This window comes from Puma concolor, chromosome E2 (assembly GCF_028749965.1).
Source record: "Puma concolor isolate L17-30 chromosome E2, mPumCon1.1.hap2, whole genome shotgun sequence".
Lineage (NCBI taxonomy): Eukaryota > Metazoa > Chordata > Mammalia > Carnivora > Felidae > Puma > Puma concolor.
In genome coordinates, this window is record NC_141681.1 from 38,703,435 (window position 1) to 38,727,367 (window position 23,933).

Below are 23,933 nucleotides of genomic sequence, written 5' to 3' on the forward strand. Positions count from 1 at the left end.
TGTGTGTCTGTGTGTGTGTGTAATATCTGTGGTGTGAGTGCACTGTGTGTGTAGATCTTAGTGAGTATTGGTTATGGTGTTGTGTATGTGAACTGTCTGTGTGTGTGTGGTATATACGAGTTGTGAACGTGGTTTATATGTGCAGTATACGCAGAGTAAGTGTGGTCTGTATCGTGTGTGTCGGGGTGTGTTATTTGTGTGCCAGTGATTGACATATGTATGGTACGGGTGTTTAAGCACACATGTTTAAGGTGTGGTGATATTAGAGTGTCTTTGTGATGTATATGCTGTGGAATTGTGTGTGCAAGATATGTTAGTGAAATATGTCTTCTCTATGTGGTACATATGAGTGTGTGGTGTAAAATGGGGGTGTATATGTTGTGTGTTGTGTTTATTTAGTGTGGGTGTGGTATATATGGGGTGTGTGGGAGGTATACCTATGGTGTGCGTGTGGCATATGTCTGTGTTGTATGTGTGTTGTTTGGTGTGTCATATATATTCTGTGTCATACGAATTCTGTGTGTGTGATGTGCATAGATCTTAGTGCATGTTAGCTTCATGGTGGTTATTTTGTGGTATATGTGAAAGAAGATGTTAGTTTGGTGTGTTAGTTGAAAGATGGTTTCCCCAAAGTGCTGTTTGATAGAGTATGTTGGCCCTTTCTGCATAGGCCCCACATTGGTTTTCAAACACTTCTGACTTAATGAAACAAGATGTTGTTTGAAAGATGGCTCGCCCACAGTGTTCTATCACAAAGTTGAGAGTATGGCACTTTCTTCATAGGCCTGCATAGTTTTCAAACACTTCTAATTTAGTTAAACCAGATGTTTGAAAGATGGTTTTCCCATGGGGTTGTATCACAGAGTTGAGTATTTTGTACTTTCCATGTAGTCCTGCATGGGTTTTCAAAACCAGATGTGAGTTGAAAGATGGTTTCAGCACACTGTTGTTTCACAGAGTCAAGTATATGGCACTTTCCACATAGTTCCAAGCATTGGTTTTCAAACAATTCTAACTTAGTGAAACAAGATGTTAATTGAAAGGTGTTTACCTCACAGTGTTGTTTCACAGAGTTCAGTATACAGCACTTTCCACATAGTTCCCCAACGGGTTTTCAAACACTTCTTATTAATGAACCAAGATATTAGTTAAAAGATGGATTGCCCACAGTGTTGCTTGACAAAGTTGAGTGTACGGCACTATTCCCATAGGCCCTGCATAGGGTTTCAAATACTTTTAACTTACAGGAACCAGATGTTACCTGAAACATACTTTCTCCACAGGGTTGTTTCACAGAGTTCACCATATGACACTTTCAGTGTAGTCTCTGCATGGTTTGCAAATGGTTCTAACTTAGTGAATCATGATGTTAGTTGAAAGATGGTTTCCCCACAGTGATGTACCACAGAGTTGAGTATATGGCACTTTCCTCATAGGCCCTGCATAGTTTTCATACACTTCTGACTTAGTGAAACCAGATGTTAGTTGAAAGATAGTTTCACCACACTCTTGTTTCAGAGTTTACTATATGGCCATTCCATCATACTTCCTCAGAAGGGTTTTCAAACCCTACTAACGTAGTGAAACCAGATGTTAGTTGAAAGACGGCTTCACCATACTTGTTTCACAGAGTGGAGTATATGGTATTTTCCTTGTAGACATCGCATAGGTTTTCAGATACTTATAACGTAGTGAAACCAGATGTTAGTTGAAAGATGGTTTCAACAATATGTTGTTTCACAGAGCTGTGTACATGGCACTATCTGCCTGGGCCCCGCATAGGTTTTCAAAGGCTTCTAACTTTGTTAAACGAGATGTTCTTTGAAAGATGGTTTCACCACAATGATGTTTCATACAGTTGAGTATATGGCACTTTCTGCATTAGATCCATACAGTTTTTAAAGAGATCTATCATAGTGAAACAAGATGTTAGTTGAAAGATGGTTTCCTCACAGTGTTTCATACAGTTTTGCATATAACACCTTTGGTGTGGGCTCTGCTTGATTTTCAAACACTTCTAACATAGTGAAACAAGATTTTAGTTGAATGATGGTTGCCCCACAGTGTTGTATGACAGAGTTGAGTCTATGGCACGTTCTTCAATATCACCGCATAATTTTTAAACACTTTAAATTAGTGAAGCAGGAGTTTCAAATTGAGGTATATGGCACTTTCCTTACATCCCTGAAGAGGTGTTCAAAGACTTCTAACCTAGTGATACAAGATGGTAATTGAAAGAATGGTTCTGTTTCCCCGAGTTCAGTATGTCATATACCAGCCATCTTTAAAGTTCCCTACATAGCTTTCCGCCCATTTCCAATGTAGTGAAACAAGACGTGAGTTGAAGGATGTGTTCTCTACAGTGTTGTTTTTTAGAAACTTGACTACACAGCACTTTTGTTATAAAGCTACGCCTCTCTATTCCAACAGTTCTAACTCGGTGAAGCAAGAGGTTAGTTCAAATAACATTTCCGACACACTTTGGTTTCACAAAGTTAAGTTTGCGGCTTTTTGTTACAGGTCCCCACATAAGTTTTCAAGCACTTCCTAGTGAAACCAGACGTTACGTGGATGACGTGTTCTCCACAGTGTTGTTGCAGATTGAAGCATATGGCAACTTTTCTTATGCTTTCCTCCAGATTTTAGACGTCTGCCTTACTGGTACAAGATGTTAGTTTAAAGATGGTTTCACCACAATTTTATTTCATGGTATTGAGTATACACATTCCACTTTTCTTTATAGTTTCCCACATAGGCTTTCAAACCCTTCTAACTTAGTGAAACAGGATGTTAACTGGAGGATGGTTTCTCCACCGTGTTTTGTCCCAGAGTGAGTATTGGCCACTTAGGCTATTCTTACAGGCCTAGTGTTTCAAGCCCTTTTAACTTGAGTGCCACAAGAGGGTAGTTGAAATATGGTTTCATGACAGGGCTGTGTCACAGAGTTTAGCATATGGTAATTCGCTTCTAGTTCCCTGTTAGGTTTTCATACACCTCTAACCTAGGGAAGAAATACGTTTGCTGAAAGAAGCATTCTTCCACAATGTTGCTTCACAGGGTTGAGTATATGGACATTTCCTCACCGTCCCTCCCATACGTTTGCAAACGCCTCCCACGTACTGATTCCAATGTTACTTGCATGGTGGTCTCTCCAACACTGTTGTTCCACAGAGTTGAATATATGGCATTTTGTTGCCATCACCCACCTTAGGGTTCAATCTTCTAACTGAGACAGGGTGTTACTTGAAAGACGACTTCTTCACAGGGTTGCTTTACACAGAGTTCAGTATAGGACACCAACCTTATAGTTCCCTGCTCAGCTTTCCACACGTTTCCAATTTAATGAAACAAGATGTGAGTCGAAGGATGGTTTCTCCACAGTCTTGTTTCACCGAGATGGGTGTATGGAACTTTCATTAGAGTTTCCCGCCAAAGTTTTTCAACAGTTCCAGCTTAGTGAAACAAGTTATTAGTTGAGAGATGTTTTCTCCACAGCGTTCTTTGACAGAGGTGAATAAACAGCACATTCCTTATAGTTCCACACATACGTCTTCAATCACTTCTAGCATGGGGAAACCGTATGTTAGTTGAAAGATATTTTTTTTTTCCCCACTGCGTTGATTCACAGGTCACTTTCCTTATAGTCCCCGCATAGGTTTGCAAACACTTCCAACTTAGTGATCCAAGATGATAGTTGAAAGACAGCTTTTTTTTTCCTCAGTGTTTCTCACGGAGTTCAGTAGCTGCCACGGTCTCGTTATACTTGTAGGCCTTTGTTTCCCTACAGTTCTAACTTAGTAAAACAAGAAATCAGTTGAATGATGGCTTTTCCACAGTGTTATTTCACAGAGGTCAGTTTACAGCACTTTCCTTACCCTTCCTTCCCCCCATAGGTGTTCAAACACCTCGAGCTTGGTGAAACAATCGATTGGTTCAAAAAGCATGTCTCCACAATGTTGTTTACCAGAGATGAGTATATAGCACTGACTCTCCCCGCATAGGTTTTCAAACGCTTCTGAGTGATCGACGGTTTGTCCACGGTTTTGCTTCGGCGAGTTGAGCATATGGCACTTTCTTGATAGTTCTGCATGAATGTTTCCCGACCCTTCTAACTTCATGAAACAGACGTTACCTCAATGATTATTATGCCATGGTGCGCTTAATCACAGAGTTGAGTATACGGCACTCTCCTTTGAGTTCCCTGCATAAGTTTTCAAGCCTCCCAGTTAAACCTAGGAGAAGGGCGGTTTTCAAAGATAGGGCTATATAGTATTCTCCTTATAATTAATTACCCGCTTAGTTTTTCAAACCCTTCTAACTTAGTGAAAGAACATGTTAGCTAAAAGGTGCCTTTTCCAACGTGTTGTTTCACAGAGTTGAGTTATGGCAATTTCCTTCCTGTTCCCCGCAAAGATTTTCCAAGACTCCTAACTACGTCATCCAAGCTGTTATTTGGAAGAGGGTTTCTCTTCCTTGTTGTTTCACAGAGTTCCACGGGTTTTTCCACACCCTTCTGTTTTCACGAACCAGGATGTTAGTTGAAGAATGGTTTCTCCACAGTCTCATTTCACACAGTCAATGATACTGCACATTGGTGAGGCATCTATGCCTAGCTTTCCCAACACTTCCAACGTTGTGAAACAAGAAGTCACAAGCTTGTTTCTGTGTGTTAATTCACGGAATTGAGCTCATGACACTTCCCCTCCAGTCACTGGCGTAAGTTTGCAAACACTGCTCACTTAGTGTCCAAAGATATTCGTTGAAAGCAGCTTTCTTCGCAGTGTTGTTTCAGAAAGGCGAGTATGTGGTACTTGCCTTGTCATTCCCCACAGAAGCTTTCAAACACTACTGAGTGAAACACGATGTTACTCAAAAGATGGATTCTCCACAGTGTTTTTTCCCCAACAATGAGTACAGTGCACTTTCCTCCTAGCTTCCCTGCAAAAATTTTCAGTCGCGTCTAACTTGGTCATGCAAGATGATCCTTGAAAGGTGAGACCCTGATGAAACCACGTTGTGCTACACAGGGGTATTTCACAGACTTCCCCCTATGGCACTTTTGGTTTTCCAACAATTCTAACTTAGTCACGCCAAAAGTGAGTCGAAAGTAAGTTTTGCCGCGTTGCTGCTTCACAGAGATCAGTATATGGCACCGTCCTTAGAGTTCCGTGCAAAAGTTTTTCAAACATTTCTGACTGTTAAAGAGGTGTGTTGTAAAATGATTTCTCCCCACACTTGTTTCACAGATATCAGTGCACGAAGTGTTTCTTATAATTCGTGCAAAAGGTTTCAAACGCTCTCACCTCGGTAGAAGCGAGATGATAATTGACTGATGGTTTTCCCACATTGTTGTTTCACTGAAGTTCAGTATATGGCCCTTTCCTTATATTTCTAGACCTAGTCGTTCAAACGCTTCTGAGGTAGTGAAACAAGATTTTGCTGAAAGATGGTTTCTCCTCCGTGTTGTTCGGCAGTAGATACCAATTAACTTACAGTTCCCAGCAAAGGTTTTCTAGCAGAGTGAAACAAGTAGTTGATAGCTGGTTCTCGTGCTTTGTTTCTTCCCAAAGTTGAGTATATGTCACTTTCCTTATCGTTCCGTGAGTAGGTTTTCAAATAACTCTACCACAGTGACACAAGAAAATCCTACAAAGATCGTTTCTCCATAGTGTTGTTTGGAGAGACGATTATATAGGACTTCCTATGTAGTACCCCACCAGTAGTTTGAAAGCAATTCTAACATAACTAAATGTTCATTGAAAGTTGTTTTCTTCAAGGTGTTTTCTCCCCACAAGGATGAGTATATGTCACTGTTTTTGGTTGTTTTTTTTTTTATAGTTTTTCAGATAGGTTTTCAGACAGACATATCCAACTTCGAGAAACATGATGTGAGTTGAGAGATACGTTGTCCACTGCGTTGGTCCACAAATTTGAGCTTAGGGTACTTATTGTCCTTTCAGTTCCTTGCATACGTTTTCAAACACTTCTAACTTAGGGAAACAAGGTGCTTCAAAATGGTTTCTTCACAGTACTGATTCCCAGAGGTCAGCATATGGCACTTTCATTATAATTCCAAGCGTAGGTTTTCAAACACGCCTAACTTAGTGAAACAAGGCATTACTTGAAAGGTGGCTTCCACAGATTTCAGTCTACAGTACGTTCCTTATGGCTCCTAGCACAGGTTTTGTATCTTTTCTAGCTTTGTGTTACAAGATTTCAGGTCATAGGTGGTTTCCCCAGGGTTGGTTCTATAGAATTGAGTATATGGCAGCGTCCTTACTTAGAGTTCCGTGCATAGGTGTTCAAACATTTGGTACTTTGTGAAAGAGGTTCTTTAGACTTGGCGCTCTACGGTGTCATTTCACAGAGATGTGTGTATGGCACGTTCCTTATAGTTCCTGCATAGGCTTTTAAACATGTCTACCGAAGGGAAACAAGATGTTCCTGGAAAGGTTGGTCATTAGCAGTGATGTTTCACAGAGTTCAAGTGTATTGAACTTTCGGTATAGTTCTAAGCCTAGGCAGAGGTGAACTTGTAACTTAGGGAAACAAGGTTTTTCTTCAATTATGGTTTCTCCAATGTGTTCGTTTCACAGGGCTGATGATCTAGAACTTCTGTGATACTTCTGTGCCTCAGGTTTCCAACTGTGCGAACCTAGGAATACAGGAAGTTTGTTAAAAGATGCTTTCTACACAGTGTCATTTCCCAGGGTTGAGTGTACGGCACTTTGCCTACAGTTAACGCCATAGGTTTTCAAACACTTCACTTATCTGTGAAACAACACTGTGGGGAAAGCACCTTTCAGTGAACGTCTTGTGTCACCGATTTCGAATTCTTTGAAAACCTATGGGGGAACTATAAGTAAAGTGCCATATACTCACCTCTATGGAATGAAGCTGTGGAGAAATGCTCTTGTGACCAACATCTTGCATCACTAAGTTAGTTAGGGTTGTTTGAAAACCCATGCAGGGCACTAGAAGGAAAGAACCATGTACTCGTCCTGTGAAGCAACACTTTTAAGGAAACCTCTTTCCACAAACATCTTTCCCTAAGTTTGAGGTATTTGAAAACCCTGCAGGGAAGGTTGTGGAAAGGGCCATTATGCTAAACTCTGGGAAAGGACCCTGTTGAGAAATGTACTTTCAACATCTCGTGTCACTAGCTTAGCAGTATTTGAAAGCCTAGGCGTAGAAGTTTAATGAAAGGTCTAGCCACTCGACTTCTGTGGAGAAACCAGAGTAACATCTTATTTCACTCACTAAGTTAGAAGCGTCTGGAAACATTTGCAGGGAGCCATAAGAAAAGTGCCATAGACCGAGCTCTGTGAAAAGACACTGAGGACAAACCATGTTTCCACCAACAACATCTTGTGTCACTAAGAGAGAAATGCCTAGAGCGAGAACGAGAAAGCCGTGTCCTGTACTCTGTGAAACAAACTGCAGCGAAAACATCTCTCAACCACAACCTCTTGAATTCACTGTGACTAAGTCAAAAGGTCTAGAAAACGTGTGCAGGAAAGTCTATTAGGAACGTCTTATATAATCACCTCTGTGAAGAAAATGCACTGTGGAGAAGCCATCTTTCAAATCACATCTTGTTTCAGTAGGTAAGAAGTATTTGAAAACCTTGGCCTGGTAGTAGAACTAAAGTGCCGTTAAATCACCTCTGTGAAACACTGGAGAAACCATCGTTCAACACTCCTCTTGTTTCGCTAATTTAGAAGATTTTGGAAACCTATGCTGGGAGCTAGAAGCAAAATGCTGGACACAGAATTCTGTGCAAGAACTCTGTAGAGAAACCACTCTTGAACGAACACCTTTGTGTCACTAAGATAACGGTGTTTGCAAAGCTTTGCAGGAAACTGAAGGAAAGTGAGAAACATTCCTCTCTGTGAAACAGTGCTGGGGAGAAACCACTGTTCAACTAACGTCTTGATTCTCTAAAAGTGTTTGAAATCTTAGGCTGAAAGCGTAACAAAATTCCCATTCCCTCAACTCTGTGAAAGAACACAGTGCGCTGTGAAAGCCCCTTTTCAACTAACATCTTGTTTCATTGAATTGCAAGTGTTTGCCGCCCTTGGCCACAAAGTGGAATGATACTGCCAGACACTGACAACACCACGGGAAAACCACCTTGCAGGTACCATCTTTCACCGGGTTACAAGGGTTTGCAAATCTCGGCGGGGAACAATAAGGAAAGTGCATTTCACTCATATCTGTACAACAACACTGTGAAGAATCAATTTCTCAACAAGCATGTTGTTTCACTGAGAAGTGTTTGAAAACTTCTGTGAGGAACTCTAAGGAAAGCTCAGTATACTCACATCCGTGAAACACTGTGGAGAAACAATGTTTCAACCAGCACCTTGTTTCTGCAAGTTAGAAGTGTGTGAAACCCTAAGCTGAGAAGTAGGAGAAAAGTGCCCTGTACGCCACTCTGTGAGTTAAAACTGTGGCGAGGATGTCTTTCAACTACCATCTTGTTTCACTGGGTTAGTAGTAACTGAAAACATATGCGAGGAACTAAAAGGAAAGTGCTACATCCTCAACGCTGTAAAACAACCTCGTGAAGACACCATCGTTCATATACCTTCCTGTTTCCATCTGTTGGAAGTATTGGAAAACGTCGATGTAGAAGTGTCAGGACAGTTACAAGTCATCAACTCTCTAAAACAACGCGGTTAAGAACCCATCTGTCAACTCACCCCGTGTTTCACTGGAAGCGTTTGAAAACCTAAGCCCAGAGGAATGAAACAAAATGGCCATACACTCAACTCTGTGAAATCATAGTATGGAGAAACCATCATTTCAACAGTGTCCCGTTTCTCAAGGTGAGAAGTGCTTGAAGACTCTTGTGGACATATAAATAAAGAAAGTGCTGTATGCTATAACTCTGACAACGGACCATGAGAAGAAACCATTTTTCCATGACTTTCTTGTTTCACTACTTTAGAAGTATCCGAACCACTAGACCTAGAGGTATGTATGTACACGAGGTGCCATATACGCAACTCTCTGAAACACCACGACTCTCTGAAACAACCGACTTCCAACTAACATATGATTTCACTAAGTTAGGCGTGTTTGAAAACTCATGTGGGGCTTATGCGGAAAGTGCCATACACTCAACTCTATGAAACGACACAGGGAAGAAACCATCTTTCAACCAACATCTTGGTTCACTAAGGTAGAAGTTTGTGAAAACCCATTATGCAGGGCCTAGTGGAAAGTGGCATAAACTGAACTCTGTGAAACAGCACTGCGGTAAAACCACCTTTCCACTAACATCTTCTCTCACATAGTTACAAGTGTTTGAAATTCTATGTGGCGCTTCTGCACAAAGTGACACACACTCAGTTTTGTGGAACAACACTGTGGTGAAACCATCTTTCAGCTCACATCTCGTTTCACTAAGTTAGAAGTGTTTGTGAACCCATGCGGGTCCTCCATGGAAAGTGCCATGTACTCAACCCTGGGAAACAACACTGTGGGAAGCCATGTCTCAACTCATATCTGGTTTCGCTAAGATAGAAGTGTTTGAAAAACCCATGCGGGGTCTATGGGGATAGACAGTACCATATGTTCCACTCTGGGAAACAACACTTTGGGGAAACCGTCTTTCGACTGACACCTGGTTTCACTAAGTTAGAAGCGTTTGAAAACATATGAGGGGCCTACATGGAAAGGCCATAGACTCAACTCTGGGAAACCACACAGTATGGAAACCAGCTTTCCACTAACCTCTGCTCTCACCCAGATGGAAGTGTCTGAAAACTATGCAGGGTCTATGCGGAGAGTGCCATACACTCAACTCAGTGATGCAACACGGTGGGAAAACGATATTTCAACTTACACCTGGTTTCACTAATTTAGAAGTGTTTGAAAAGCATATGGGACCTAAGGCGAAGGTGCACTATACACTCAAACTCTAAGAAACACTGTGGGGAAACCGTCTTCCACCTAACATCTTGTTTCATCAAGTTAGAAATATTTGCAAACCCGAGCAGTGAACTGTGAGGAAAGTGGCATAAATTCGTCTCTGAGAAAAAGCACTGTGGAGAAACCATCTTGCACCTAACATCCGCTTTCACTAATTTAGAAGTGTCTGAGAACTGATGCGAGGAACTGTCAGAGAAGTGCTCCATACTCAATTCTGTAAAACGACACTGTGGCAAAACCACCTTTCAACTTCTATCTGCTTCCACTGAGTTAGACGTGTTTGAAAACCCTTGCAGGACCTGTGCAGATAGTGCCATATTCTCAACACTTTGAGGAAACCTTCTTTCAGCTGACATCGGGTTTCACTAAGTTAGAAGTGCTTGAAAACGTAGGGCCTCCATGGAAAGTGCCATATACTCAACTCTGTGAAACAACACAGTATGGGAACCGTCTTTCAACTAACATCTGGTTTCACTAAGATACAATGTTTGAAAACTATGCGGGCCCTTTGCGGAAAGTGCCATACGCTCAACTCAGTGATATAAACACAGGGTAAACCATATTTCAACTCACCTCCGGTTTCACTAAGAAGTGTTTGAAAACCCATGTGGGGACTAGAGGGAATTGCCCTATACTCACCTTTGTGAAACAATGTGAGGAAACCATCTTTCTACTATCATCTCTTTTCAATAAGTTAAAAGCGTTTGAAAATATGTGTGCACACTATAAGGAAAGTGACAGAAACTGAACTCTGGGAATGAACACAGTGGAGGAAGTATCGTTCACATAAAATCTTGTTTCACTATGATAGAAATGATTGAAGACCTATACGGGAACCATGAGGAAAGTGCTATGTACTCTACTCATTAAGAAAAATATGGAGGAAACATTTTTCAACTGAACTTTGGTGTCACAAATGTATAATTGTTGGAAAACCTATGCAAGTAACTGTAATGAAAGTTCAATACATTCGACTCTGAAAAGCACTGTTTTGTTTTCCTTTTTGTAACAGATTTTGAAAACTTAGGCCTAGAAATAGAACGAAAGGGTCCTATGATCAACTCTGTGAACACAGGTAGTGGAGAAACCATCCTGCAGCTAAGATCTTGTTTCACTAAATCAGAAAAGTGTGTAGCAAACAATGCAGAGAACTACGTGGAAGGTATCATGTATTGAACGTTGTAAAAACACACAATGGAGACACTGTCTTTCAAGTAATATCTGATATCTCTAAGTTACCAATCTTTGAAAATCTATTCAAGGATCTATATATCTATCTATATATCTATATATCTATCTCTCTCTATATATAGATATAGATATAGATATAAAGTGCCATATATTTCACTCTGAAGTAACACTGTGAAGCAACCATCATTCAAGTAATTTTTTTCACTAAGTTAGAAATGTTTGAAAACCTAGACCTATAACGAATGTACCCTATCCCCAACTCTTTGAAACAATATGGTAGAGAAACCATTTTAAAAATAGCAGATGGGCAGGGAGGAGGGCACTTTTTGGGATGAGCACTGGGTGTTGTATGGAAACCAATTTCACAATAAATTATGTTAAAAACAAAAACTAATGGCTAGTTTCACTAACTTAGAAGTATTTCAAAACTCATGCAGGTAACTGTAACAGAACTTCCGTACACTCAACGCTGTGAAAGAAAACAAACAAACAAACAAACAACACTGTGGCAAAACCATCTTTCAGTAACTTCTTGCTTCACTAAGTCAGCAGCTTTGGAAAAACGTAAGCCTAAGAGTGTAAGGAAAGGGTCACCAACTCAACTCTAGTGCAAGACTGTGAAGAAAGCATCCTTCCCCTAACATCTTGTGTCACTACATTAGGAAAGGACTGTAAGGAAAGTCCCATTTACTCGACCCTGTGAAACAACAATGTGGAGAAACCAGCATCCCAGTAACACCTTGTTTCAGTAAGAAGGAAATGTTTGAAAACCTATGCAAGGAAGTATAAGGAAATTAGCATATACGCAACTCTGGGAAAATACATGCTGGAGAATGTATGTTCCAACGAACATATATTTTCACTAAGTCAGAAGTGTTTGACAACCTAGCAGGGAACCAGAGGGACGTTGCCCTAGGCACGCTGAACTCTATGAAACAACACTGTCATGAAAACATCTTTCAACTGACATCTAGTTTCACTTAGAAGGGTTTGGAAACCTATACCTAGAAGTGCAACCTTAAGGGATGTTGACTCAACACTGAAACAACACTGTGGAGAAGCCACCTTTCCACTCAGTGCTGGTTTCACTCAGTGAGAAGTGTTTCAAAACCTAGACCTAGAAGTGGAATGAAGGTGCTTTATACACAACTCTCTGAAACAACGTTGTGGAGAAACCGTTTTTGAAAACAATAGCTTGTTTCACTAACAGAAGTGTTTGAAAACTGCTTCAGGTAACTGTAATGGAAGTTCTGTACACTCAACTCCGTGAAAACACACTGGTGAAACCATCGTTCACTAACTTCTTGCGTCCCTCAGAAGAAAACCTAGGCCTAGAAGTATAAGAAACGTGTCATCAACTCAACTCGTGTGAAACGAGACCGTGGAGAAGGCATCCTTCAACTAACTTCTTGTTTCACTCAAATAAACAAGAAATCTGTGTGGACATCTGTGCAGAGAACTACGAGGAATGTGTCCTATACTGAATTTAGTGAGAAAACACTCTGGAGAAACTGTCTTTCAACTAACGTCTTTTATCACTAAGGTAGAAGTGTTTGGAGATCCATGCAGGTGACTAGAAAGGAAAGTGCCTTACACTTCACTCTGAAACCGCCCTGTGTGGAGAAACTGTCCTTCGACGCACAATTTGTTTCATTCACTAAGTTTTGAAAACTTGTGCAGATAACTGTCACGAAAGTCCCGTGTGTTCAACTCTGTGAAACGACAACGTGGGGAAACCAGCATTCATGTAACATCTGGTTCAGTAAGTAGGAAGTGTTTGAAAACCTGACGGGGAACCCTAAGGAAGTGTCCATAGCCTCAACTCTGTGAAGCAACGTTGTGGAGAATGCATCTTTCAACGAACCTACATTCTCCCTAAGTTGCAATTGTTTGAAAACCTACTGGCGAACTGGAAGGAAAGAGCCAAGGACTGAACTCTCTGAAACAGCATGGTCTCAAAGCATCATTTCATTAACTAGGAAGTGTTGGAAAACCTAGGCCTAGAAGCATCACAGAGTGCCTAAATGTCACAGAGTTGACATTTGCTCAACTCTGTGAAACCACACTGAGGAGAAACGATCTTTCAACTGACTTCTCGTTTTACTAACTTAGAAGTGCTTGAAACCCTACCGACACAGATGGAGAACTATAAGGATAGTGGCATATACTCATCTCTGTGAAACAACACAGTGGGGAAATCATCTTACAACTCGGGTTACCCACATGAGTATCAAACACTTCTCACAAAGCGAAATAAGATATTGGTTAAATGACGGTTTCTTCACAGTGGAGTTTCAGATTGAAGTATATGGCACTTTCCTTACATCCCTGAATAGGTGTTCAAAGACCTCTAACCAAGTGATACAAGATGGTAATTGAAAGAATGGTTCTGTTTCCCCGAGTTCAGTATGTCATATACCAGAAATCTTTAAAGTTCCCTACATAGCTTTCCACCCGTTTCCAATGTCGTGAAACAACACGTGAGTTGAAGGATGTGTTCTCTAAAGTGTTGTTTTAGAAACTTGACTACACAGCACTTTTGTTATAAAGCTACGCCTCTCTATTCCAACAGTTCTAACTCGGTGAAGCAAGAGGTTAGTCCAAATAACATTTCCGACACACTGTGGGCTGAGTTGAGGGCACAAGGAGCAGGTCAGGATCAGTCTTTGGCTGCCAAGGCCACACACATCGATGGGCCCCTGGTCTAGGAGGCATCCAGAATCTTCTCGGGCAGCTGCAGCCTGGCCTGGGAAACGACATGGTGAGCTTCCAGGTTCCATGCCTAGTGAGCCTGCACCGCTTCTGAACCCCAGGCGAGTGGTGTTGTAAGACGTAGGAATTCAGTCCCCATGGGGAGAGGGGCTTAGCTAGGGTTAGGGTTCGGTCCAGGGACGTCGCCAGAGCCGAAGCCACTCCGGTCTCGTGATCTCCCTAGAGGGCTGAAGTGAGGGCCCATACCACAAGGCAGCTCAAGTGCAAGGTTAGGGTTCGAGGAAGCCTTAGGTTTCGGTGGAGGGTCCCGGTGGAGGGTAGGGTTAGGGTTAGTGTTAGGTCCCAGGAGGCTCCAGGCGCCGAACCCACAGCAGGGCAGTGGTCTCCCCGAAGGGTTGAGTTGAGGGCACAAGGGAGGGTGCCGGTCAGGATCAGTCTTTGGCTGCCAAGTCCACACACGTCAATGGGCCCCTGGTCGAGGAGGCCTCCGGAATCCTCTCGGGAAGCTGCAGCCGGGCCTGGGAAACGACATGGTGAGCATCCAGGGTCAGTGCCGAGTGAGACTGTGTCACTTCTGGCCCCCAGCTCGTGGTGTTTTCACACGTTGGATTTGGGTCTCCATAGGGAGAGAGCCTTAGCTAGGGTTAGGGTTCGGTCCAGGGACGTCGCCAGGGCCAAAGCCACTCCGGTCTTGTGATCTCCCTCGAGGGCTGAAGTGAGAACCCATGCCACAAGGCGGCTCAAATGCAGGGTTAGGGTTCGAGGCAGGCTTAGGTTTCGGTGGAGGGTCCCGATTCAGAGTAGGGTTAGGGTTAGGGTTAGGGTTAGGGTTAGGTCCCAGGAGGCTCCAGGCGACGAAACCACAACAAGGCAGTGGTCTCCCCGAAGGGATGAGTTGAGGGCACAAGGGAGGGTGCCAGTCAGGATCAGTCTTTGGCTGCCAAGGCCACACACGTCGATGGGTATCTGGTCGAGGAGTCCTCCTGAATCCTTCGGGCAGCTGCAGCCGGGCCTGGGAAATGACATGGTGAGCATCTAGGTTCCATGTCGAGTGAGCATGTGCCCTTCTGGACCCCAGTACGTGGTATTGTCACACGTTGCAATTGGCTCTACATGGGAAGAGAGGTTATCTAGGGGTAGGGTTCGGGCCAGGGAAGTCGCCAGGGCCGAAGTCACTCTGGTCTTGTGGTCTCCCTCGAGGGCTGAAGTGAGGACCCATGCCACAAGGTGGGTAAAGTGCAGGGTTAGGGTTTGAGGCAGGCTTAGGTTGCAGTGGAGGGTCTCGGTTTGTGGTAGGGTTAGTGTTAGGGTTACGTCCCAGGAGGCTCCAGGCGCTGAACCCTAAGCAGGGCAGTGGTCTCCCCGAAGGGCTGAGTTGAGGGCACAAGGGAGTGTGCCAGTCAGGATCTGTATTTGGCTGCCAAGGCCACACACGTCGATGGGGCCCTGGTCAAGAAGGCCTCCGGTATCCTCTCTGGCAGCTGCAGCCGGGCCTGGGAATCGACATGGTGAGTTTCCAGGTCCATGCCAAGGGAGCCTGCAACCATTCTGGACCCTAGGCGCGTGGTGTTGTCACATTTTCGATTTGAGTCCCCATGTAAAGAGAGCCTCAGCTAGGGTTAGGGTTCAGTCCAGGGACTTCGCCAGGGCCAAATACACTCTGGTCTCATGATCTCCCTTGAGGGCTGATGTGATGGCCCATGACATGAGGCAGGTCAAGTGCAGTGCTGGGTTCGAGGCAGGCTTAGGTTTCAGTGGAGGGTCCCGGTTCGGGGTAGTGTTAGGGTGAGGTTTAGGTACCAGGAGGCTCCAGAGGCCGAACCCACAGCAAGGCAGTGGTCTTCCCGAAGGGCAGAGTTGAGGGCACAAGGGACGTTGCCGGTCAGGATCAGTCTTTGGCTGCCAAGGCCACACACGTCGATGGGCCCCTGGTCGAGGAGGCCTCCGGAATCTTCTCGGTAAGCTCCAGCCGGGCCTGGGAAACGACATGGTGAGCTTCCAGGTTCCATGCCGAGTGAGCCTGCACCGCTTCTGGACCCCAGGCGCATATTGTTGTCACAGGTTGGAATGGGTCTCCATGGGGAGAGAGCCTTAGCTAGGGTTAGGGTTCGGTCCAGGGACGTCGCCATAGCCGAATCCACTCTGGTCTTGTGATCTCCCTTGAAGGCAGAAGTGAAGGCCCATGCCATAAGTCGGCTCAGGTGCAGGGTTAGAGTTCGAGGCAGGCTCAGGTTTTGCTGGAGGGTCCCAGTTTGGGGTAGGGTTAGGGTTAGGTCCAAAGGGACTCCAGGCACCGAACTCACAGTAGGGCAGTGGTCTCCCCGAAGGGCTTAGTTGAGGGCACTAGGGAGGGTGCCGGTCAGGATCAGTGTTTGGCTGCCAAGGCACACACGTCAATGCGCCCCTGGTCTAGGAGGCCTCCGGAATCCTTCGGGCAGCTGTCGCCGGGCCTGGGAAATGACATGGTGAGCTTCCAGGTTCCATGCCGAGTGAGTCTGAGCCGCTTCTGGACCCCAGGGGTGTGGTGTTGTCAGACGTTGTAATTGGGTCTCCATGGGGAGAGAGCCTTAGCTAGGGTTAGGTTTCGGTCCAGGGACGTCACCAGGGCCAAAGCCACTCTGGTCTCATGATCACCCTTGAAGGCAGAAGTGAGGGCCCATGCCATAAGTCGGCTCAGGTGCAGGGTTAGAGTGCAGGGTTGGGGTTCGAGGCAGGCTTAACTTGCAGTGGAGGGTCCCAGTTCGGGGTAAGGTTAGGGTTAGGGTTAACTCCCCAGAGGCTCCAGACGCTGAACCCACAGCAGGGCAGTGGTCTCCCTGAAGGGCTCAGTTGAGGGCACAAGGGACGGTGCCGGTCAGGATCCGTCTTTGGCTGCCAAGGCCACACACGTCGATGGGCCCCTGGTCGAGGACACCTCCGGAATCTTCTAGGTCAGCTGCAGCCCGCCCTGGGAAACGACATGGTGAGCTTCCAGGTTCCATGCCGAGTGAGCCTGCACCGCTTCTGGACCCCAGGCGCGTGTTGTTGTCACAGGTTGGAATTGGGTCTCCATGGGGAGAGAGCCTTAACTAGGGTTAGGGTTCGGTCCAGGGACATCGCCATGGCCGAAGCCACTCCGGTCTCGTGATCTCCCTTGAAGGCAGAAGTGAGGGCCCATGCCATAAGTGGCCTCAGGTGCAGGGTTAGACTTTGAGGCAGGCTCAGGTTTTGTTGGAGGGTCCCAGTTCGGGGTAGGGTTAGGGTTAGGGTTAGGTCCAAGGGGACTCCAGGCGCTGAACTCACAGTAGGGCAGTGGTCTCCCCGAAGGGCTTAGTTAAGGGTACGAGGGAGGGTTCAGGTCAGGATCAGTCTTTGGCTGCCAAGATCACACACGTCGATGGGCCACTGGTCGAGGAGGACTCCGGAATCCTGTACGGCAGCTCCCGCCGGGCCTAGAAAACGACATGGTGAGCTTCCAGGTTCCATGCCGAGTGAGCCTGCACCATTTATGGACCCCAGGTACGTGGTGTTGTCACATGTTGGAATTGGGTCCCCCTGGGGATAGAGGCTTAGCTAGGTTAGGGCTCGATCCAGGGACGTCGACAGGGCCGAAACCACTATGGGTCGTGATCTCCCTCGAGGGCTGACGTGAGGGCCCTTGCAGCAAGACGGCTCAAGTGCAGGGTTAGGTTTCGAGGCAGGCTTAGGTTTCAGTGGAGGTTCCCGTTTTGGGGTAGGGTTAGGGTGACGGATAGGTCTAGGGGGCTCCAGAAGCCGAACCCACAGCAGGGAAGTGGTCTCCCCGAAGGGCAGAGTTGAGGGTACAAGGGAGGGTGCCGGTCAGGATCAGTCTTTGGCTGCCAAGGCCACACACGTCAATGGACCCCTGGTCGTGGAGTCCTCCGGATTCCTCTCGGGCAGCTGCAGCCGGGCCTGGGAAACGACATGGTGAGCTACCAGTTTCCATACTGTGTGAGTTGCAACGCTTTTGGACCCCAGGCGCCTAGTGTTGTCACACGCTGGAATAGAGTCCCCATGGAAAGAGATCCTAAGCTAGGGTTAGGGTTTCGTCCAGGGACGTCACCAGGGCCGAATCCATTCAGGTCTCGTGATTTCCCTCGAGGGCTAAAGTGAGGTCCCATGCCACAACGCGGCTCAAGTGCAGCGTTAGGGTTTGAGGCAGGCTTAGCTTGCAGTGGAGGGTCCCGGTTCGGGGTAGGGTTAGGGTCAGGGTTACATCCCAGGATGCTCCAGGCACCAAACCCAAGCAGGGCAGTGGTCTGCCCGAAGGGCTGAGTTGAGGGCACAAAGGATGGTGCCAGTCAGGATCAGTCTTTGGCTGCCAAGGCCACACACGTCGATGGGCCCCTGGTCGAGGAGGCCTCCAGAATTTTCTCGGTCAGCTGCAGACAGGCCTGGGAAATGACATTGTGTGCTTCCAGTTTCCATGCCAAGTTAGCCTGCATCACTTCTGGACCCAGGCGAGTGGTGTTGTCGTACACTGGAATTGGGTCGCCATGGGGAGAGAGCCTTAATTGGTTCAGGGATCAGCCCATGGAGTTCGCCAGGGCCGAAGCCACTCCGGTCTCATGATTTCCTCAAGGGCTGAAGTGAGAGCCCATGCCACAAAGAGGCTCAAGTGTAGGGTTAGGGTTCGAGGCAGTCTTACGTCTCAGTGGAGGGTCCCGGTTCAGTGTAGGTTTAGGGTTAGGGTTAGGTCCCAGGAGGCTCCAGGCGCCGATCCCACAGCAGGGCAGTGGTCTGCCCGAAGGGCTGAGTTGAGGGCACAAGGGAGGGTGCAGGTCAGGATCAGTCTTTGGCTGTCAAGGGCAAACACGTCGATGGGCCCCTGGTCGAGGAGTCCTATGGAATCCTCTTGGGCAGCTGCCGCCGGCCCTTCAAAACATGGTGAGCTTCCAGGTTCCATGACGAGTGACCCTGCACCGTTTGTGGACCCCAGGCACGTGGTTTTGTCAGACGTTGGAATTCGGTCCCCATGGGGAGAGAACCTTAGTTAGGGTAAGTGTTTGGTCCAGGGAAGTCGCCAGGGCGGGAGCCACTCCAGTCTCGTGATCTCCCTCGAGGGCTGAAGTGAGGTCCCATGCCACAAGGCAGGTCAAGTGCGGGGTTAGGTTTTGAGGCAGTTTAGGTTCAGTGGAGTATCCCGTTCGGGGTATGTTTAGGGTTAGGGTTAGGTCCCAGGAGGCTCCAGGCGCCGACCCAAGGCAGGTCTGTGGTCTCCCCGAAGGGCTGAATGGAGGGCACAAGGGAGGGTGCCGGTCAGGATCAGTGTTTGGCTGCCAAGTCCACCCACGTCGATGGGACCCTGGTCGCGAAGGCCTCCTGAATAATCACGGACAGCTGCAGCCGGTCCTGTGAAACGACATGGTGAGGTTCCAGGTTCCATGCTGAGTGAGACTGCACCGCTTCTGGACCCCAGGCGCGTGGTGTTGTCACAAGTTGGAATTGGGTCCCCATGGGGAGAGAACCTTAGCTAGGGTTAGGGTTCGGTCCAGGGACGTCACCAGGGCCGAATCCATTCAGGTCTCGTGATCTCCCTCGAGGGCTAAAGTGAGGTCCCATGCCACAATGCGGCTCAAGTGCAGGGTTAGGGTTTGAGGCAGGCTTAGCTTGCAGTGGAGGGTCCCGGTTCGGGGTAGGGTTAGGATCAGGGTTACGTCCCAGGATGCTCCAGGCACCGAACCCAAGCAGGGCAGTGGTCTGCCCGAAGGGCTGAGTTGAGGGCACAAGGGACGTTCCCCGTCAGGATCAGTCTTGGCTGCCAAGTCCACACACTTGATTGGGCCCCTGGTCGAGGAGGACTCCAGAATCCTGTACGGCAGCTGCCGCCGGGCTTGTAAAACGACATGGTGAGCTTCCAGGTTCCATGCCGAGGGAGCCTGCACTGCTTCTGGATCTCAGGGGTGTGGTGTTGTCAGATGTTGGGATTGGGTCCCATGGGGAGGGCCATAGCTAGAGTTAGGGATCAGTTTAGGGACGTCGCCGGGGCCGAAGCCTCTCCGGTCTCCTGATCTCTCTCAAGGGCTGAAGTTAAGGCCCATGACACAATGCGTCTCAAGTGCAGGGTTGGGTTTTGAAACAGGCTTAGCTTGCGGTGGAGGGTCCCATTTCGGGGTAAGGTTAGGGTTAGGGTTATGTCCCAGGAGGCTCCAAGCGCCGAACCCACAGCAGGGCAGTGGTGTCCCCGAAGGTCTGAGTTGAGCGCACAAGGGATGGTGCCGGTCAGGATCAGTCTTTGGCTGTCAAGGCTCACACGCCCTTGGGCACCTTTTTGAGGACGCCTCCGGAATCCTCTCCCGCAGCTGCACCCTGGCCTGGGAAACGGCATGTTGAGCTTCCAGGTTCCATGCCGAGGGAGCCTGCACCGCTTCTGGACCCCAGGGGTGTGGTGTTGTCAGATGTTAGAATTGGGTCCCATGGGGAGAGAGCCGTAGCTAGGGTTAGAGATCGGTCCAGGAACGTCGCCAGGGCCGAAGCCACTCCGGGCTCCTGATCTACCTTGAGGGCTGAAGTGAAGGCCCATGCCACCACGCAGCTCAAGTGCCAGGTTGGGTTTCAAAGCAGGCTTAGATTGCGGTGGAGGGTCACAGTTAGGGGTAAGGGTAGGGTTAGGTTTATGTCCCAGGAGGCTCAAGGCACGAACCACAGCAGGTAGTGGTCTCCCCGAAGGGCCGAGTTGAGGGCACAAGCGAGGGTGCCACTCAGGATCAGTCTGTGGCTGCCAAGGCCATGCACGTTGATGGGCCCCTCGTCGAGGAGACCTCCAGAATCCTCTCGGGCAGATGCAGCCGGGCCTGGGAAACGACATGGTGAGCTTCCAGTTTCCATGCCAAGGGAGCCTGCACTGCGTCATGACCCCAGGCATGTGGTGTTGTCAGATGTTGTATTGGAAACCCATGGGAGAGAGGCTTAGCTAGGGTTAGGGTTCGGTCCATGGACGTCACCAGGGTCGAAGCCACTCCGGTCTCGTGATCTCCCTGGAAGGCTGTAGTGAGGGCCCATTCGACAAGGGGGCTGAAGGGCAGGGTTAGTGTTCGAGGCAGGCTTAGGTTGCGGTGGAGGTTTCCGGTTCGGGGTAGGTTTAAGGTTAGGGTTAGGGTTAGGTTTAGGGGTAGGGTTAGGGTTAGGTACCATGAGTCTCCAGGCGCCGAACCCACAGCAGGGCAGTGGTCTGCCTGAAGGGCTAAATTGAGGGCACAAGGGAGGGTGCCGGTAAGGTTCCGTATTTGGCTGCCAAGGCCAAATAAGCCGATGGAACCCTGTTTGCGGAGGCCTCTGGAATAATCACGGGCACCTGCAACCGGGTATGGGAAACGACATGGTGAACTTCCAGGTTCCATGCCGAGTGAGCCTGCACTGCTTCTGGACCCAGGCGTGCAGTGTTGTCAGATGCTGGAATTGTGTCCCATGGGGAGACAGCTGTAGCTAGGTTTAGGGATCGGTCCAGGGACGTCGCCAGGGCTGAAGCCACTCCAGTCTCCTGATCTACCTCGAGATGTGAAGTGAGGGCCCATACCACAACGTGGCTCAAGTGCAGGGTTAGGTTCGATGCAGGCTTAGGTTGCAGTGGAGGGTCCCGATCCAGGGTAGGGTTAGGGTTAGGGTTAGGTCCCAGGAGGCTCCAGGCACCGAACCCACACAAGGGCAGTGGTCTGCCCGAAGGGCTGAGTTGAGGGCACAAGGGAGGGTGCCGGTAGGATCCGTCTTTGGCTGCCAAGGCCACACACGTCAATGGGCCCTGGTCGAGTACGCCTCCCGAATTTTCTCAGCAAGCTGCAACCGGGCCTTGGGAATGACATGTTGAGATCCATGTTCCATGCCGAGTCAGCCTGCACCACTTCTGGACCCCATGCGCGTGATGTTGTCAGATGTTGGAATTGGGTCCCCATGGGGAAAGAGGCTTAGCTAGGGATAGGTTTCAGTCCAGGGACATCGCCAGGGCTGAATCCACTCCGGTCACGTGATCTCCCTAAGGGCTAAAGTGAGGGCCAATACCACCAGGCGGCTCAATTACAGGGTTAGGGTTCGAGGCAGGCTTCAGTTTCACTGGAGGGTCCCGGTTCGGGGTAGGGTTAGGGTGAGAGTTAGGGACCATGAGGCTCCAGGCGCCGAACCCAGGGCAGAGCAGTCTTCTCCCCAAAAGGCAGAGTTGATCGCAGTAGGTAGAGTGCTGGTCAGGAATAGTCTTTGGCTCCCAAGGCCACACACGTCGATGGGTCTTTTCGAGCAGGCTTCCGGAATCCTCTCAGGCAGCTGCAGCCGGGCCTGGGAAATGACATGATGAGCTTCCAGCTTCCATGCAGAGTGAGACTGCTCCACTTCTGCACCCGAGGCGCGTGGTGTTGTCAGACGTTGGAAATGGGTCCCCATGGGGAGAGAGCTTTAGCTAGTGTGAGGGTTTGGTGCTCCAAGTCACCAGGGGCGAAGCCATTCCGCTCTAGTGATGCTCCTCGAGGGCTGAAGTGAGGACCCATGCGACAAGGCGGGTCAAGTGCAGGGTTAGAGTTCGAGGCAGTCTTAACTTGCGGTGAAGCATCCCGGTTCGGTGTAGGGTTAGGTTAGGGTTAGGTTCCATGAGGTTCCAGGCGCCGAACCCACAGCAGGGCAGTGGTCTCCCCAAAGGGCTGACATGAGGGAACAAGGGGGGCTGCCGGTCAGGATCCATATTTGGCTGCCAAGGCCACACACGTGTTTGAGACCCTGGTCGAGGAGGCCTCCGGTATCCTCTCAGGCAGCTGCAGCCGGGCCTGGGAAACAACATGGTGAGCTTCCAGGTTCCATGCCGAGTCAGCCTGCACCGCTTCTGGACCCAAGGTGCCTGGTGTTGTGAGATGTTGGAATTGGGTCCTCATGGGGGAGAGCCTTAGCTAGGGTTACAGTTCGGTCCAGACACGTCGCCAGGGCAGAAGCGAAGGCGTTGTTGTGATCTCCCTCGAGGGTTGAAGTGAAGGCCGATGCCAGAAGTCGGCTCAATTACAGGGCTAGGGTTCAAGGCAGGCTTAGGTTTCGGTGGAGGGTCCCGGTTCGGGGTAGGGTTAGGGTTAGGGTTAGGTCCCAGGAGGCTCCAAGCGCCGAACCCACTACAGGGCAGTGGTCTCCCTGGAGGGCTGAGTTGAGGGCACAAGGGAGGCTGCCGGTCAGGATCCGTCTTGGCTGCCAAGGCCACACACGTGATTGGGCCCCTAGTCAAGGAGGGCTTCGGAATCCTCTCGGGCAGCTGCAGCTAGGCCTGGGAAAGGACATGGTGAGCTTCCAGGTTTCATGCTCTGTCAACCTGCACCGCTACTGGACCTCAGGCGCATCATGTTGTCAGACGTTGGAATTGGGACCCCATGGGGATAGAGCCTTAGCTAGGATTAGGGTTTGGTCCAGGGACGTCTTCAGGGCCGAAGCAACTCCGGTCTCATGATCTCCCTCGAGGGCTGAAGGGAGGGCCCATTCAGAATGCGGCTCAAGTACACGGTTAGGATTCGAGGCACGCTTAGGTTTTGGTGGAGGCTCCTGGTTCAGGGTAGGGTTAGGGTTAGGGTTAGGTACCAGGAGGCTCCAGGCGCCAAACCCACAGCAGGGCAGTGGTCTTCCCGAAGGGTTGAGTTGAGGGCACAAGGAAGGCTGCGGGTCAGGATCTGTCTTTGGCTGCCAAGGCCACATATGCCATTGGGCCCCTGGTCGAGGTGGCCTCCGGAATCCTCTCAGGCAGCTGAAGCTGCGCATGGGAAATGACATGGTGAGCTTCCAGGTGCCATGCCGAGTCAGCCTGTACCGCTTCTGGACCCAAGGCGCGTGGTTTTGTCAGACGTTGGAATTGGGTCCCCATGGGGAGAGAGCCTTAGGTAGGGTTAGGGTTCGGTCCAGGGTCGTCGCCAGGGCCGAAGTGACTCTGGTCTCGTGATGACCCTTGAGGGCTTAAGGGAGGGCCCATGGCAGAAGGCGGCTCAAGTGCAGGGTTAGGGTTCGAGGCAGGCTTAGGTTTCGGTGGAGGGTCACGGTTAGGGTAGGGTTAGGGTCAGGGTTGGTCCCAGGAGGCTCCAGGCGCTGAACCCACAGCAGGGCAGTGGTCACCCCGAAGGACTAAGTGAGGGCACAAGGGA

General features: G+C 48.5%; 1 long non-coding RNA gene across 1 annotated transcript; it reads left to right on the forward strand.

The window, feature by feature from the left end:
• Window positions 1-13,961: 13,961 nt before the first annotated feature.
• LOC147573496 (uncharacterized) lies at window positions 13,962-22,739 on the forward strand. The gene is made up of 3 exons (XR_015244826.1): window positions 13,962-14,241; window positions 16,672-16,772; window positions 22,574-22,739. It is a non-coding gene; the product is annotated as an uncharacterized LOC147573496 (long non-coding RNA).
• Window positions 22,740-23,933: the final 1,194 nt, after the last annotated feature.